A 15,948-nucleotide genomic window follows, 5' to 3' on the forward strand; every position below is an offset into this window, starting at 1 on the left:
GCCTTGAGGGCCGACAGAAAGAGGAGGTTGGGGTGACCCTCCAGAACGTACCAGAGACCTGGGAAGGTAGAGACTCCCAGGGATCCAAGGGAAGGGCCTTAGATGAGATGCCCTACAGTGGGAAGAGGGAACGTGTGGAGCCCACCTCTAGCAGAAAGTCAGGGCATCAAGGGAGGGATGGGTTGCCATCCCACAGTCAGAGCTACAGAGCCCCCTGTGCTGGCTTAGTGAGAAGCACGCAGAGCAGATGTGGTGCTCGTAACAGCTCCCGCTGTCTTTCAGCTCATCATTTTTTCTTTCTGAATCTTTCTGATTCTAAACTTCTCCCCTCCCACCCAGCACTCAACCATCCCCCTGAAGGGGCACTGAAGGACAGAGGGCTTCCTGGGTCTCCGGGCGCCTCCTCTCCTCTGCCTTGTGCTTCTCTCCCCTTCTCTGTCTCTTCTTCACGGATTTCTTACTCCCACAAGAGAAACAGGCATCACGACCTTGTAATTTCCCATTTATCTCCTTTCTGGACTCCTCATACCCACAAGGCTTAATACAGACTGTGGAGAGCGATTAGCAAACATTCCTTCTAGCAAAGAAACGATAGGAGTGTAAAAATATTGACCTGGAAGCAAAAGCCATATTTTGCAAGGAGAAGTATTTACTGCCCCCTCCCCTCCAAAAACCTAGGAGTTTTTGGAAAATGCTAATTTGCAGCTTCAAGCTGTTTAGGTGAAATATACAAGCCACATCAGCAAAATAGAAGAAGCAGGCGATTTTAGAGACGGTAATTACACGTGAGGCCGCTTCTATTATAGCTCTGCGGGTTAACCACGTTCTCAATTCCACAAAATGTCATAGAATCAGGGCTGAAAAGGGTTCACATGTCTTCAGTCACGGTGGCTAAGGAGGCGAGAGTCGGAACTTTGGCAAACACGTCCTTACCCTGTAGTTTTCTTTTAAAATACCAAGAAAGGAAGGGCACACCAGACCTAAACTGCCCTCTATCAGAACAGTCTATGCTGGTTATAGTTAGACCTTAGCAGTGTGGCACACCTCTCTTCCTTTTCTTTCCCTTTTGGGATTCTTTTTCTCTCTGATCTTGCTTTTCTCTTTTAAAAACATCGATTTTAGCTGCTTACCTTTGTATCAGGCAGTATGATTCAGAGATGTGTGTGTGTGTGTTGTGTAAAAGTATGCTAGTATTTTTGTACATGCACATGTTACACTGCGTGGAAGCTACAACTTCAGGCATCATTTCTTAGGAACTATTCACCTTGATTTTGTTGTTGTTCAAGAAAAATATTTTCTTGCATCTATCACAGCGTGGTAGCAGGCCAAGCAGTCATTAGAGTGATGTCTGTAGACCACCTTTTTTTGAGACAAGTGCTTACTGCACAGTTTTGACTGGCCTGAAACTTGTTGTGTAGGCCGAACTGGCCTCAAGCTCACAGCCACCTGCTGTGTTTTTGGGGAGCTGAGGCTAAAGGAGAATGCTATCAAATCCTGCTAGTCGACCTTGATCTTTTTTGGGAGCATGATCTTTCTGGGACTTCCAGTTGGACTAGGCTATCTCGTCAGGGAGCCCTGGGGAGCCTCCTGTTCTCAACTCTCTCCAGGGCTGGGATTGCAAGTGTGTGGCACCAGGCCTGGCTATTTCCTGAGTGCTGGGGTTTGAACCCAGGTAGTCAAGTTCACCCAGCACACACTGTGCGTGCTATCTCTTCATTTGAGCATGCACTTGTAGGAAATGGGCGAGTCTCACTCTTGACTAGAATATTAACAAGTGATGCTTTTGTCCCTAACCAACTTGTGGGATTTCTCTTCATTACGTATTCACACATGCTTGAATAGTAACTTGAAGAGTAATGACTCCACTTTTTATTTCTTTCACCACAGTGAGCATTTTCCAGAAACATAAGCTAAACTGTTTTCTTTCTTTAGTCCTCTGCGCACCTATCATCTAAGGTTAGACCCGAAACTGATTATAGCATTCTAAAAACAGAAAGGCTAGTGCAGACTGGAGCATTTGTGGATTGTTGGGAGCCTGGGGCTCACCGGATGCCACGGTGGCTGTGCAAACTCTGTTTTGTTGCTGTTGTGGGCAGGGCCACCAGTCCTGTCCTGAAAGGTTTCTCTACCTTCCTTTGTATCTCTAGGATTTCTACCTCAGCCATTTTGTCCTGCTTGCGGTATTTCTCTTGTGACTCTGGAAGGTTGAAGGGTTCCGGGGGCCCAGAGCATCTGCTAGGCGACTCCAAGTCCAGTCAAGTCAACAATGTATGTCTTAAATTTTTTTCTTTTGTTTCGCTTTTTTAAAAAAATTATTCTTTGGCAATTTTATACATGTGTATAATTCTGGTCCTGTTCAACACCCAGCTCTTTCCCCATCCCAGCTTCTTTTGAGAAGTCTGATAGTGAGGAGTGCTTTAGGAAACTGATTGACACTATTACTAGTATTTTAGGAGACGTTATTTTAGCCTGGTGTTATAATGGGAGGTTCTGGGATTCTAGTAGGTAACTGTAGATATAAGCAGATAGAGAGGACGGCGGCCTGAACTAGAGAAGGACAGAGGGGACAAACCTGAGCAATGATAGTTATGAACAATGTTGAATGGACACACGAGACAGAACACCCTCTGCTTGTATCATTCTTACAATGATAATTATGAACCAAGACTCCACGGTCACAGTGGGGCAAGCCAGGGAAGCACATGGGGGCAGAGGCCTGGAGGCAGGGGTGTGGGGGAGGGGCGCGGAGGCAGAGGCCTGGAGGCAGGGGTGGGGGAGGGGCACGGAGGCAGGGAAAAGGGGACAGTGCCCAAGGCTTTCTGACTCGCGGTTGCCTCAGAATAGCTACTATCTAGAGGTGGAGGGGCTGGCCTTCCGGGGTGTGGTAGTCCTGCCCTGTGTGTTCTGGAACCCACCAGACTTCTGTAGGAGATCAGGAGATCCCTTAGTGTCAGCACAGACCGGAGCCCACCCCCAGGTGACCAGCATGTGAGCTGGGTGCTTTGAACGGCTCATAATTAGTGTCTGAATCAAAGGCCAAGCCCCGTGTGATAGGCTGGGCTGCACAGAGAGACCCTGACTCAACCGTTCAAAGCACAACAGAACAAACTAAAACCTCACACAAGACAAAACTGAAACAAAAAAGAATGAACTAACAAATCATGTTGTGGGGAAGCTGCCAATCAGACAAAACAGCATAAAAATAAGGAGGTTCCCTGAAACCACACTCTGCAAGGCATAATTCAGGAAGGGAGACCTTTCAGGGTGAAAGAACTTGAGCTGGGCACACAGTAGGTCTCTTAGTGTCACCATGGAGCACTAAATGGGAACTCTGCAGCAACAGGTGTTTCCTGGGACCAGCAGTTGAGTTGCAAGGGCAAGACAAGGCTCAGCCCTGTCTCATTGTACTTTCACAATCTTATTTTAACAGCGGAGCAAAACTCTGCGTTATCATTTATTAAGTATTCCAGGTATTCAAAAAATACCGACTTTAACCTTTCAAGGGGAACATCCCCAGCCATTTTATTGATAGGCAATCAGCTTGGAGAGGTGACACGCCCGCACGCCACCAGCTGCTAAGTGGCAGAACTAAATTCTTACAGGCCAAGTTCTCGATTTCCCGCGGTTGCTCGTAGGTCAGTGCCTGGTAGGATGCTGTCTGGAGGAAGTTCATTTTTATTTTTGTGTTTATTTCCCTCTTATTAAGCATAGATTCTTTTCTCATACAATATAACCTGAAAACAGTTCCGTCCTCCTCTACTTCCGGTTCCTCCCGGCCTCCCCCCACTCCACCTGGATCCACCTCTCTTTCTGTCTCTTGTTAGGAAAGAACAGGCTTCTAGGAGACAACAGCAAAACAAACAAAACAAAATAAAAACCATCACATCAGAGCTAGGCAAACCAAGCCAACAAGAAGGCAAAAAATCCCGAGAGCAGGCGCTAGACCTGCTCCCCGAGACCCCCTGGCTCGCACACGCAGACCCCTATGACAGTACTGCACCGATCGCTGCAGTCTCTTTGCCAGGTTTGCAAAGGGCCTGGTGCAGACCCGTGCAGGCCCCCAACTGGGGTTCAGTCTCTGTGACCTCCTCCGGGCTTTGCCCAGTGTTTCAGAGGGCCTTCTTCTCCTAGTGTTCTCCATCGCCTCCTCTTCCCCTCTCCTTCTGCCTCCTCTTTTGAGGTCCCCCTGAGCTCCGAGGGAAGGGATTTGATGGAAGCGTTCTCTTTAGAGCTGTGTGTTCCAAGGTCTCTCCCTCCACCGCATAATGCGTGGCCACGGGCCTCTGTACGTGTTGCCTGCCATCTGCAGCAGGAGAAGTCCTTCGGGTCTTCGGGTAGGGTTTTGCAGGTGGGACATATTGTAGAGAAGAGATTTTGTGGTTGGGCTGGGGTTCATGTTTTTTTTTTTTTTCCTTGGTAGCCATTGTCAGGAATGTCTAGTCCTCATAGTTCTAACTCTCCTCTAGGTGTGTGTGTGTGTATGTGTGTATATATCTCACAGTGTGTGTTTGTATGTATGTATGTATGTATGTATGTATGTATGTATGTATGTATGTGTATATATATACATGTATATATGTGTGTGTGTGTGTGTATTGTATATTTCTGTCTTCCTGTCAGTCAGTCTGTCAGTCTGTCTGTCAGCCTGTCTGTCTGTCTGTCTGTCTCTGTGTATGTGTGTACATAATATTCATCTTTTTTAGTTCGTGAAGCCTATCTAATCTGTTAGTGGAGGTTGGTATCAATGGAAGCAGAAAGGCAGAATTACTTTTCTTATGACATTGCTAGCTCTCCCTGGAGATTCTGTGCGTATATATAACTGGAGCATAAACTCCCAGCACCTATTTTGCTGATACCTTGGAATATAAGTAAAGGGTATAGAGCGTCCTAACCTAAGATTACCTGGGAACCAAGGTGAGCGAGCATGCAGACAGCCTCTCCTCAGCCTTCTGGACGGCACCTTTGCCATCCTGTCTCTAAGGCACTCGAACGCTTGCTTGAAAGGTATATTTTAACCCAGAAACGTGGTTATTAAACCTCATTGTCTGTCTTTCTCACTCCAGCCCCTCGAGTTAAAGTTAGGGTTCAGCTACTTACTTCTATAGAAACTGTAAACTCCAATTCTCCTTTCCCTTTCTTACTTTTCTGCAAGTAGAACCTAGTACATTGTCCTACGGTTGTCTGAGTTTTTTTTTTTTTTTTTTTTTCTCAAAGTAAGGATTTGATTTTAAAGACAGGCATCTGAATATCAGGAGCAGCTATCTTTGAATGGGGAACAGGGTCTTTTATGATCACTGTCATTTTTCCTTTGTGCTTGTCCGTATTTGGTAATTATAATGAACCCACGGAGGCCAGGCCTTTTGAAATGAAGACGGACGTTATGGAGCATGTGCCAAACAAGACAGGGTTTCTCTGTGTAGCCCTGGCTGTCCTGGAACTCACTCTGTAGACCACGCTTGCCTTGAACTCAGAGATCCACCTGCCTCTGCCTCCCTCGTGCAGGGATTAAAGGCGTGCGCCACGGCCTAGCGTATGTTGGTCTGTAGAGTTGTATAAAACAGATGTGCAGCAAAGTAGAACCCGGAAACCAGAGCAAGTGCGCTCGCCGTAGTGAAATGGCTCAGCGCCGGTGAAGTGGCTCAGCATAAAGGTGTCTGCAGCAAAGCCTGAAGAACTGTACTTCATCCCGTGGACCACAGAATGGTATACTCACACACAAATACATAAATGAAGAGTTGCAAAACAGTTTAAAGGATTAAAACACCGTGGCCTTGAGAATGAGTGAATGGCAGATCACCTCATTTTCCAGGAGTTTCTTCTGTTTACCCCACGATATTAAAAAAAAAACCCATCAGTGGGAATAGGAAGCCGGAAGTCCACCCATGTTGAAAGAAAGCTCACCCAGAAACTCAACCATCTCTATTGGCAGCGGTTTCTGTGGGTGTTCTGAGCGCACGTCGTGCGGGTGCTCCCAGTGCGTGTTCCGTGCGCGTGCTCTGCTTGCAGGTTTGGAAAAAGGGCCCACGGTGCTCCTTTTACTGTTTTTGGAGAAAGGCCAATTGTTCTAGAAACCCCTTTCCTTTTAACTGTGGGAAGAATAGGAAGAGGCACAGAGGAAGAGTCAGTAGTTATAATAAATTAAAAGTGATTCTTCAAATGAGCCAAATGAGAATCTTGCCCACAGAGACACCACAGCTTGACCCAAGTAAGCATGCCTAAAAGATCTCTCACCACAACCCTCCATCTGCCCCGACTACGTGTTGGAACAGGAGGACATGCCTGTGCAGGAGCCTGGTGCACACTTAGGGGATCCTGTGGCTGCCAACCTGGCTAAGTGCTGACCTCAGGGGTAACGCATAGTCATCACACCAAACAGTGTCTATTTGCCAGGACCGTATGGTGTCTGGCTCTTCCCGCCTCCAGCACTCGGTCTGTCAGCCTTACTGACAGCTCTGGCTTGAAGTGTGGCATTCTGTGGGACACGCCTGTAGATGCTAACACGGGCACCATTTGCCAGTGAGGAAAGGATGGCACAGAAAATCAGGTAACCCTGTAAGCATCCCGCAGTCAAAGGGAGCTCGGGAGCAGGCACCCAGACTCCCCCAGAGGCTTACACCATCCTGCCTTTTACAGTCCAACCGGCAGTCTTTTACAAACTGTTACCTTTTCTCTGGTAAGCAGCAGATGCGAGTAGTTCCTGAGGTAGGCATGTTGGATGAGTTAGGAACGTGGACCCGGATTTCCTGAGCTTACATCCTGAGGCAGGCAGCTGAAGGCGTAAAAGGCTTAGCTATGCAATCACTTGGGAGGAAAAAAAGGTCCTGGAAGATGGGACCATGCTCAGTACGAAGGGTTTACGTCGGGTACAAGCTTGGTTATATGAGAAGCCTTTGTTCTTCGGAACAACCCCTTACACAGCCACACCCTTGAATGGCACAAGGGATTCCAGAATTTTTGAATCACTAAGCAAACAACCTTTGCAGGACCTCTCAATGCCCGGGAAGCTCTGGCTTGGACAGTTTAAGTTCCTGCCTTTAGCTCCAATGCCTGGGGAGCGAGTGCCACCTAGCGGCAACGTGAGGTACTACACCTGCGGGGCACCCAGCCCGCAGGGTCTCTTCAGTTCCTCGGTTCAGCATCTCCTGCCATTCTCTCTGGCCTGTGAAATTTTGACTACAGGAAGATAAATTGAGACATGTCTGTGTATTGTTTGTGTTTTTGATGGCTTGATAATATTATACCTAACCATGGAGAGCTTTATTATAAATGTCTTTGGACGGACTTCGTTAAACTGAATTTGAAGGAGGCTGGAGAGAAGACTCAGTGGTTACAGAGGTCCAGAGTTCAATTCCCAGCAAGCACACAGCGGCTCACAACCATCTGCAATGGGTCCTATGCCCTTTTCTGGTGTGTCTGAAGACAGCTGCAGCGTATTCATATAAACAAACAAACAAACGAATGAATCAATCTATCTTCAGGAAAACCTAAATTTGAAATGCTATCTTTGATCCTCTTTACCCAAACATTTGTATTTTTCCCTCTGCTCAGGTGGTTTTCTGCTATTTGAGTGAATACGTATTTCTACCTTTTTGGTTTCCGCATCTACTTGGATCCTAATAATCTGAATATTTGTTCTTTTTAAAAATGTACTTTAATTTTAATCATGTGTAAATGTGTGTCCGTGTGTTGGTCTGTGCACGCCAGTGCTGGTGGTCGTGGAGGCTGGCACCTTCCTAGACAGGCACTGTGAGATGCCCTGTGTGGACGCTGGGAAAAGAACTCAGATCCTCTGCAAGACCAGCACACACCCTTGACTGTGGACATTCTCTCTGGCTCTGAATAGTCACTCCTTTCACACTGAACCAAAGTTGCTCAAATTCTTCTTCTTCCACCTCCCAAGTGCTGAGGCTGTAGTCCTGCACCACCATGCCTGTGAGTGTCCGGGGTGTGAGTGTGCACCACCATGCCTGTGAGTGTCGGGGTGTAGTGTGCACCACCATGCCTGTGAGTGTCCGGGGTGTGAGTATGCACCACCATGCCTGCGAGTGTCCGGGGTGTGAGTGTGCACCACCATGCCTGCGAGTGTCTGGGGTGTGAGTGTGCGCCACCATGCCTGTGAGTGTCCGGGGTGTGAGTGTGCACCACCATGCCTGCAAGTGTCTGGGGTGTGAGTGTGCACCACCATGCCTGCGAGTGTCTGGGGTGTGAGTGTGCGCCACCATGCCTGTGAGTGTCTGGGGTGTGAGCGTGCTCCACCATGCCTGTAAATGTCTGGGGTGTGAGTGTGCACCACCATGCCTGTGAGTGTCGGGGTATAGTGTGCACCACCATGCCTGTGAGTGTCGGGGTGTGAGTGTGCACCACCATGCCTGTGAGTGTCGGGGTGTGAGTGTGCACCACCATGCCTGTGAGTGTCGGGGTGTAGCGTGCACCACCATGCCTGTGAGTGTCGGGGTGTAGCGTGCACCACCATGCCTGTGAGTGTCGGGGTGTAGCGTGCACCACCATGCCTGTGAGTGTCGGGGTGTAGCGTGCACCACCATGCCTGTGAGTGTCGGGTGTGAGTGTGCACCACCATGCCTGCCTCTGCACTTTTCAGTACTCTTTCTGATTATCCCACTGTTGAAATAGGAAGTTTTAAATTTACTTGAACTTCCTTTTGTATTATTTTGACAACTTCATAGATTTCTTCTAGTATTTAAGCTCCCACACCCCCTCCATGGTGTTTGTATTCTCTGCAGTTTCATCGGCCCTCTATCCCTGTGCATATATACTGTTTCCTTCATGAAGAGACAGCGTTGAGAGACTCAAAAGGAACTTTAGCTGAATTATATCCCACATTAACATACAAGGAGAGGTTCCCTCTCTCCTCCTTTCTCTCTCTTTCCCCTCTCCTTCTCCCTCTCTTCCCCTCCCTTACCTGCCCAGGAGTGGACCTGTCCCCATAGGACTTTATGGGGAGACAGAAAGGAATCCCTTTCAGGCATTGACTTAGCACTCTGAGGACAGCAGAGTCCAGGGCCTACTCGACTGGTGCAGTGATATATATCTGCTCAGAATTTTTTTCACGATTAGATCTTCCCATGGGGAATGCTTTAGCCAGGGGACACACATCTGTCGCGATTAGGGGATGAAAGGGAAGAGTTGTCCCACTCCATGTCTCGTAATCATCTGCGTTTTGTTGCTTGCCTGAGTGGTCTCCCGAGTTTTCTCCCTTTCTTTCTCTTGTTCCTGGCATATGGCACCTTATCTTCCTGGACTGGTAGGAATGCGTTCTGTCTAGAACCACTTAGCAAGTCACAGGTGAGCTAAGATGTCTCTGCTATGCATTTTTTTTTTTTTGATGAGCTTGTAATGTGTCTAAACTACTTTGTGACCTTGTTTTCAGTAAGATAATGTAAATGCCAGTCCACTATTACTTTAATCTGCCTTTTGCACAAGTATACAAAAATCTAAGTGAGAGAAGACAGTCCAATAACTGGCGTCTATTGAAAGTTTATTATCAGTATAATAACAGACTCTATGTTGTCCTGGTCTGGTGACTTCCTGCATGTCTTTTCTTTCTGCTGTTTTTAGTTCTGACCTCTTCAGTCTTTAGAAATGTCCTCTGCTCTAGGACCACACACCCCTTCCCTCCTCCAGGGGCCACCTTTGTCCCTTTTAGCCTTTGACCCAAAGCCTCTTTGTCCCTTAAGAATCTCCATGGATATATAAGGCTCTGTGGGTTAATAATGACCGTCAACATAACAGATGACTGGATGAACCAGGAGGCGTATCTGGGACGGGATTTCTGGACTGGGCTCGTTGAAGTGGGAAGACTCGGCCTACACGCGTGCATCACCCTTTGCGACTAGGTCCCAGACTGAATACAGCAGAGCACAGAACTATCTGGTCTGCAGACAAGCAGCATGCAGCCCTCTCTGCTTTCTGGCTCCAGGCACAATGTGATTAGCTGCTCCACACAACTGCTGCCACAGCAGACCACCTGTGAACCACGGTCCTGAGTGAACCGCCCTCCTTAAGTTGCGTTTGCTGTGTATTGTGCAAAATGACCGCAAAGCCTCCACAGGGTCTGACTCACAAAGGCTTAATTTTTCCTCCCCTTCCTCTCCGTTTTCCTCCCCTTCACCTTGCCCCCTTTCTTTCTCCACCCCTCGCCCCCTCAGCTCCGGTCTGAGCTTGGGCACTTTCTCCATGACACCCCTTCTTGTCTGCTTTCTGGTGCCTGCCTGCTGAACCTCCATGAGACATGACAGACTCAAAGGAGCATGTCCCCTCTTCTTGACCTCCCTCCTTCCTTGACTGGCCTCCTCGTGGGTTTTCTTTTAAACTGCAACACAATTGTCCTCAAGTTTAAGTAAAAGTTACGGCTGATAATATCCCCCAGGTAAAGGCGCTTGCACCAAGGCTGACAATTATCTGTGGTAGCCAATTTGTGGATATGTGTTCAAGTATATCTTCAGTATAAATGTCTGGAAGCCACCTGAAGTGAATCAAGAGAGGTGTGTATCTGTCATTGTCTACCAATGACATCACCACACTTCCTGTCTGTGCTGTCAGAGCAGAAAATGCCTTTAATCTTTCTTATGTTCTTCTCTTCAGTGTTGTTGGGTGTGGCTGAGTTGTAGAGTGTGCACATTATGTACCCAGTGACCTGTGTGCATTTCCTCAGCGCTGAAAATCAAAACCCCAAACCTCTAAGGCCATTAAACTTTCCTGTGACAATTAAAAGAACCTTGATGCCCTTATCTTGTTTCTTGAACTCTGAATGAAGTTGGCCCTTTCTACTCGTCATGAACAACTGGTTCCTGTCATGTGACCATTGATTTTATTGACGTGGTGGTGCAGATGTTAAAAAGATCATTTCAACATTAAGGAAGGAAAAAATTCTGTCCCATAAGAAGTTTCCTTAATGTTTTGTCATTTTAGATTTTTTCCATATAAAAATTTAAGTTTTATTTGGTCAGTTTATTTTGCTTTTCATGATGATCTATGGGGTTTGTTCCTCAGGCAGAAAAAAGAAAAGAAAAAAGTTTAAGATGCCTCTTATGCCATGTTAATGCTGTGCCCTAATTCCAGTTCAGATATTTTTAGTCCAAGTGCAGTCTGGAGGACCTAAGAAGGAACATCACTTCAGAGCCCTTAGTTCATCCTTCCTTCCCCGGTAGGTTACTCCTTCAGCTGTTTGGTCACACAACAAGAAATTAACCATGTCTTCCTTCACTAGACCCCAAATCTGAAACAGAAGTTGGCCAATGGCAGCTCTTCTCCTGTAAGAAGCATAAACCAGGGACTGCCTCACACACAGGAACTGTTCCCCTTCCAACTAGCCAACCCCAGACATCACGGTGGGAAGATGCTTCTTGCCGAAGGGACTGAGGTAGCAGAATAAACTCCACATTTTTCTTAAGACTCCATTCTAAGTTAACTTGCCCTCAGAGAGGCACGACAAATGAAGAGACAAAAAGCGGCAGGACAGATTCCTTCGTGTCTTCTAAACTGTATTTTAAACTGCTGTCCTGGAGAAAGCTACTATCCATATATATATCCCCTACCCTTGAGGTGTGAGAAAAATCATGAAATGTCCCTGACAGCAAAATAGACACAGCAGCTGCAGCCAGCTGATGACAACAGAGTAGGCTAAGAACACGTAAGTCTTTCTTAGGTCGAGATGCTCCTTTTCAGATGTGTGGGCTCTCCTTGTGGTCTGAACACACGCTATCAGTTTGAAGGTCAACATCCATTTACCCATTTACCAAATCATGTGACACCAAGGCTTGAAAATGCCAGCTTGCAAACTTTCCCTATACAAACCCTAAGCCCTGGACCTGAGCATCGCGTTCCTAACCTGTTGCTCAGGGAAGGTTTGTGATCCAAACTCGAGCTTGAATAAAGACTGTTGTGTGTTTGCATTGGAGTTGTAGTTCCTGGTGATCTCTTTGGGGTTTTGAGCACAACACTTTCCTTGGACTTTCATAAAAAACTCTCTTTCCAAATCATTTACCGAATTGACTTAATGAGAGTGCACAAACTTTAGCCAGACCCCAGCTCTCAGGGTTTGGTAGTCAGTGGACCTTTCTGGGCAAGATGTCTCACCCTGTCCTGTGTTCATTCACACTCCGCCTGCTGGGCCGGGTGCTGCTGTGAAGGAGCCGAGTGACTGGGAAGCAGCGGCTTCAACTTCTTAAATACAGGGAGCTTTGCATGGGCGCCCTGGGTGGAAGCTGCTGCCTTCATCTACATCCTGAAGAAAATTATGGAATAGGACCAAGAACAGTCAACGCGCTGGGGCCTCCCAGCTATTTCCTCGCTTGGGTTTTCTCAGAGCTTCACTAAGGTAGCCATGACGGGCACAGAATGAATGGGGTAGAATGCCACCGACTATTACATCTGAAGAGTCTGACCTTAAAGCCACCTTAGTGCGCTATGCTGTGGTGGATACTTTAGAAAACCAACTTATTGATTCATACATGGGGTACTAGTTTTCAAGCTCAGCACTTGAAAGACTGAGAGAGGAAAAATGTAAGTTTAGGGCTAGCCAAGGCTACATGGTGAGACTCTGTTTCCAAGCAGCAGCAGCAGCAGCAGCAGCAGCAGCAATAACAATGGGGAACTCAGCTAACAGAGAGGTAAGGTATATTTTGGCTTTGAGTTCCAGAGGCTGTGGTCCATGGCCGCAGCAGTCCATGGCTTTTAGAGGTGCAGCAAGGAGAGAGTCTGCAGCTGTCAGTCTGCTTACATTGTGGCAGCCGGGGAAGAAACTGAGAGGGAAGGGGGTGGGGAGAAGAGAGAAAAGCTGGGCTCCTAAGATCATCTTCAAGGGCGTATTCCTAATGATGTAAGCTGCTTCTGCTAGAATGTTTATGTCTATACATATATAGGTAGAGAGATAAATATGGAGATAAAGGATATATGTATATACTTATATATTATATAAATTCTCTTAATATTTTTAGATATTTATATTTATATAAAATACAAATATAAACATATACATATATTTAATTTTATATATATATATATATATATATATATATATGGAGAGAGAGAGAAGCTTTGTATTGGCTTACAGATACATCTGGCTTTGGAGCAAGCCTTTACTACATGAGAACTTTAGGGGAAATTCAGGATTCAAATAATTCTACTTGGGAACCTATTAGAGACCCAAATTCTAGAATTCACTCAAGACTGACTAAATCAGAAAATGTAGCCCTGGAGGGGCTTTCTTTCTTTCTTTCTTTCTTTCTTTCTTTCTTTCTTTCTTTCTTTCTTTCTTTCTTTCTTTCTTTCTTTCTTTCTTTCTTTCTTTCTCTCTCTCTCTCTCTCTCTCTCTCTCTCTCTCTCTCTCTCTCTCTCTCTTTCTTTCTTTCTTTCTTTCTTTCTTTCTTGGCTTTTTCGAGACAGGGTTTCTCAGTGTAGCCCTAGCTGTCCTGGACCTCACTCTGTAGACCAGGCTGGCTTTGAACTCAGAGATCCGCTTGCCTCTGCCTCCCGAGTGCTAGGATTACAGGCGTGCACCACCACCGCCCGGCTGCTGTGCTTGTTTAAAACAAGCCCTCTAGGTAACTTGGACACACACACACACACTCTCTCTCTCACACACACACACACACACACACTATACACTAACAGCCATTTCTGAATTGAGTAGAAGTCAGGACTATTGATAAAGAGCCAGGGGCACACAGCACTTGGGAACTTGCCCTGCCTTCCCAAGATTTTGACTTAATTGGACAACAATTGGTCATTTCTTCCTGTTGATTCTCACTGCATCAGTGATTCAGAATCTCTGCTCTAAAACAGTCAGATGCAGAGAGATGCACCCTGCTCACCTTTGTGAGGTGAAAACCACCAACAGCTGAACTGTGGATTGAGAAAGGGACCAGGAAGCCCCACGGCAACCCCACGGCAATCCCACGCACAGCCTACGGTCGACAGCTTTAGCCGTGTTTGCCTCAGTTTATAGTTATAGGCACTCAGGCTAGGCTCTGATTGAGGGGCGTGGACCAGCTGCAGGCCAGGGCGGGAGAGCCTTGGTTCTGCTCATCACCACTAGATGGCAGCACTGGCTTCAGCGTCCACAAGAAACATGGGAAGCCTGCACAGCCAGGCTGTGCAGTCTGGTGCCCACTTCGAGCTTTCAATGTTTCCTAATCCTTAGAGTGCCCTGCGAGGCAGTTATGCCTTAAGTGTTAAACTTTACATGTACTGAGTGTCCTAGGTAGTCATTTGTTATTTTAAAATTCCCAGTTAGCATTGATACTGTAGGCGTGCGCATATTGGAACGAACACGGGAGCATGGAAGTCACAAGCGAGGCCATGATTTATTTCCTTGTTTTGCTCTGACATGTGCTCGTCTCATTACATGCAAGTTGTGTGTGTGTGCAGGTGTGTGCAATAGAAGCTAAAACAACCTGCAGCAACAACAGAAGTACAAACTGAAGGCAGAGATTGTTGTAAGAAAGGAACTGTAGTCAAAAGAAGATGGCCCACCAGTCAACGCATGCAAATACGAGCCTCATCTTTGCCGTTGGTGAATGTGCAACTTAGTTTTCTCCTCTGTCACTGGGTGGATGGCGAACAGCTGTACACAAGATCACAGACATGCCAAGAAGTTAGTGCGACACAATCGACTTGACTAGTCCAGGTCTGCTCAAAACCTCCCGGCACACTGCTCTCTGTCACTTTTACCGTGAGTGGGGGGTGAAGCTTTCAGAGTGTTGTGTTACTTTTTCTGAGATGTGAAGAAATGTTTGTCCACCGCAGAGAGAGTCAAAGTTAGACTAAAGCAGTGAATCTCAATCTTCCTAATGCTGGGACCCTTCATATAGTTCCTCCTGCTGTGGTGACTGCTAACCATAAAATTAGCTTGTTGCTACTTTATAACTGTACTTTTGCTATTATTATGAATCATAATTTAAGTATCTGATATGCTGGACCTAAATCGGCTGTGGCTCACAGGCTGAGAACCGGTGAAGTAAAGAAGCAACTTCACTTCCGGCATGGGGCCTGCCTGGGTGAGGAGCGACTTAGAGGCGTATGGATGACCCCAAACACATCATTGAGAGCTCCCACCAGAGCGTGGATGAGGAAGATCTCTTGAATGGTGTTCATGGAGTTTGCTCCTGTCCACTTAGCTTCCCATCTCTTGTATACTCCGTGGCCTCCAGAAGCCGTGTGCAGCTCGGGCTGGGTTGTGTGCAGCTAGGGCTGGGTTCTGTGCAGCTAGGACTGGGTTGTGTGCAGCTCGGGCTGGGTTGTGTGCAGCTCGGGCTGGGTTGTGTGCAGCTAGGACTGGGTTGTGTGCAGCTAGGACTGGGTTGTGTGCAGCTCGGGCTGGGTTGTGTGCAGCTGGGGCTGGGTTCTGTGCAGCTCGGGCTGGGTTGTGTGCAGCTCGGGCTGGGTTGTGTGCAGCTAGGACTGCGTTGTGTGCAGCTAGGGCTGGGTTGTGTGCAGCTCTTGGGCTGGGTTGTGTGCAGCTAGGGCTGGGTTGTGTGCAGCTCGGGCTGGGTTGTGTGCAGCTAGGGCTGGGTTGTGTGCAGGTAGGACTGGGTTGTATGCAGCTAGGACTGGGTTCTGTGCAGCTCGGGCTGGGGTCTGTGCAGCTCGGGCTGGGGTCTGTGCAGCTCGGGCTGGGTTCTGTGCAGCTCGGGCTGGGTTGTGTGCAGCTAGGGCTGTGTTGTGTGCTGCTGCTGAAAACGCTGGCATAGAAGGGACTGGACAACCGGAATCTCAGGTAGTAGCGCGACCCTCCCCATCTACTTCTACAAAGGAAAGCTAATTATGGGTTGAGTCTTGTGAGGCTCTGCGAATGCGGGCAAACATAACGGTGTTGACTGTAAGGGAACAATGGCTTGTTATAGCTGGAGATATAAACTCCACAGCTCATGGGTTCTCCAGAACCTCTTTGTTGATTGCCTTCTGCAGGAATGTCTTCATGAGTGGACC

This window comes from Apodemus sylvaticus, chromosome 7 (genome assembly GCF_947179515.1).
Source record: "Apodemus sylvaticus chromosome 7, mApoSyl1.1, whole genome shotgun sequence".
Lineage (NCBI taxonomy): Eukaryota > Metazoa > Chordata > Mammalia > Rodentia > Muridae > Apodemus > Apodemus sylvaticus.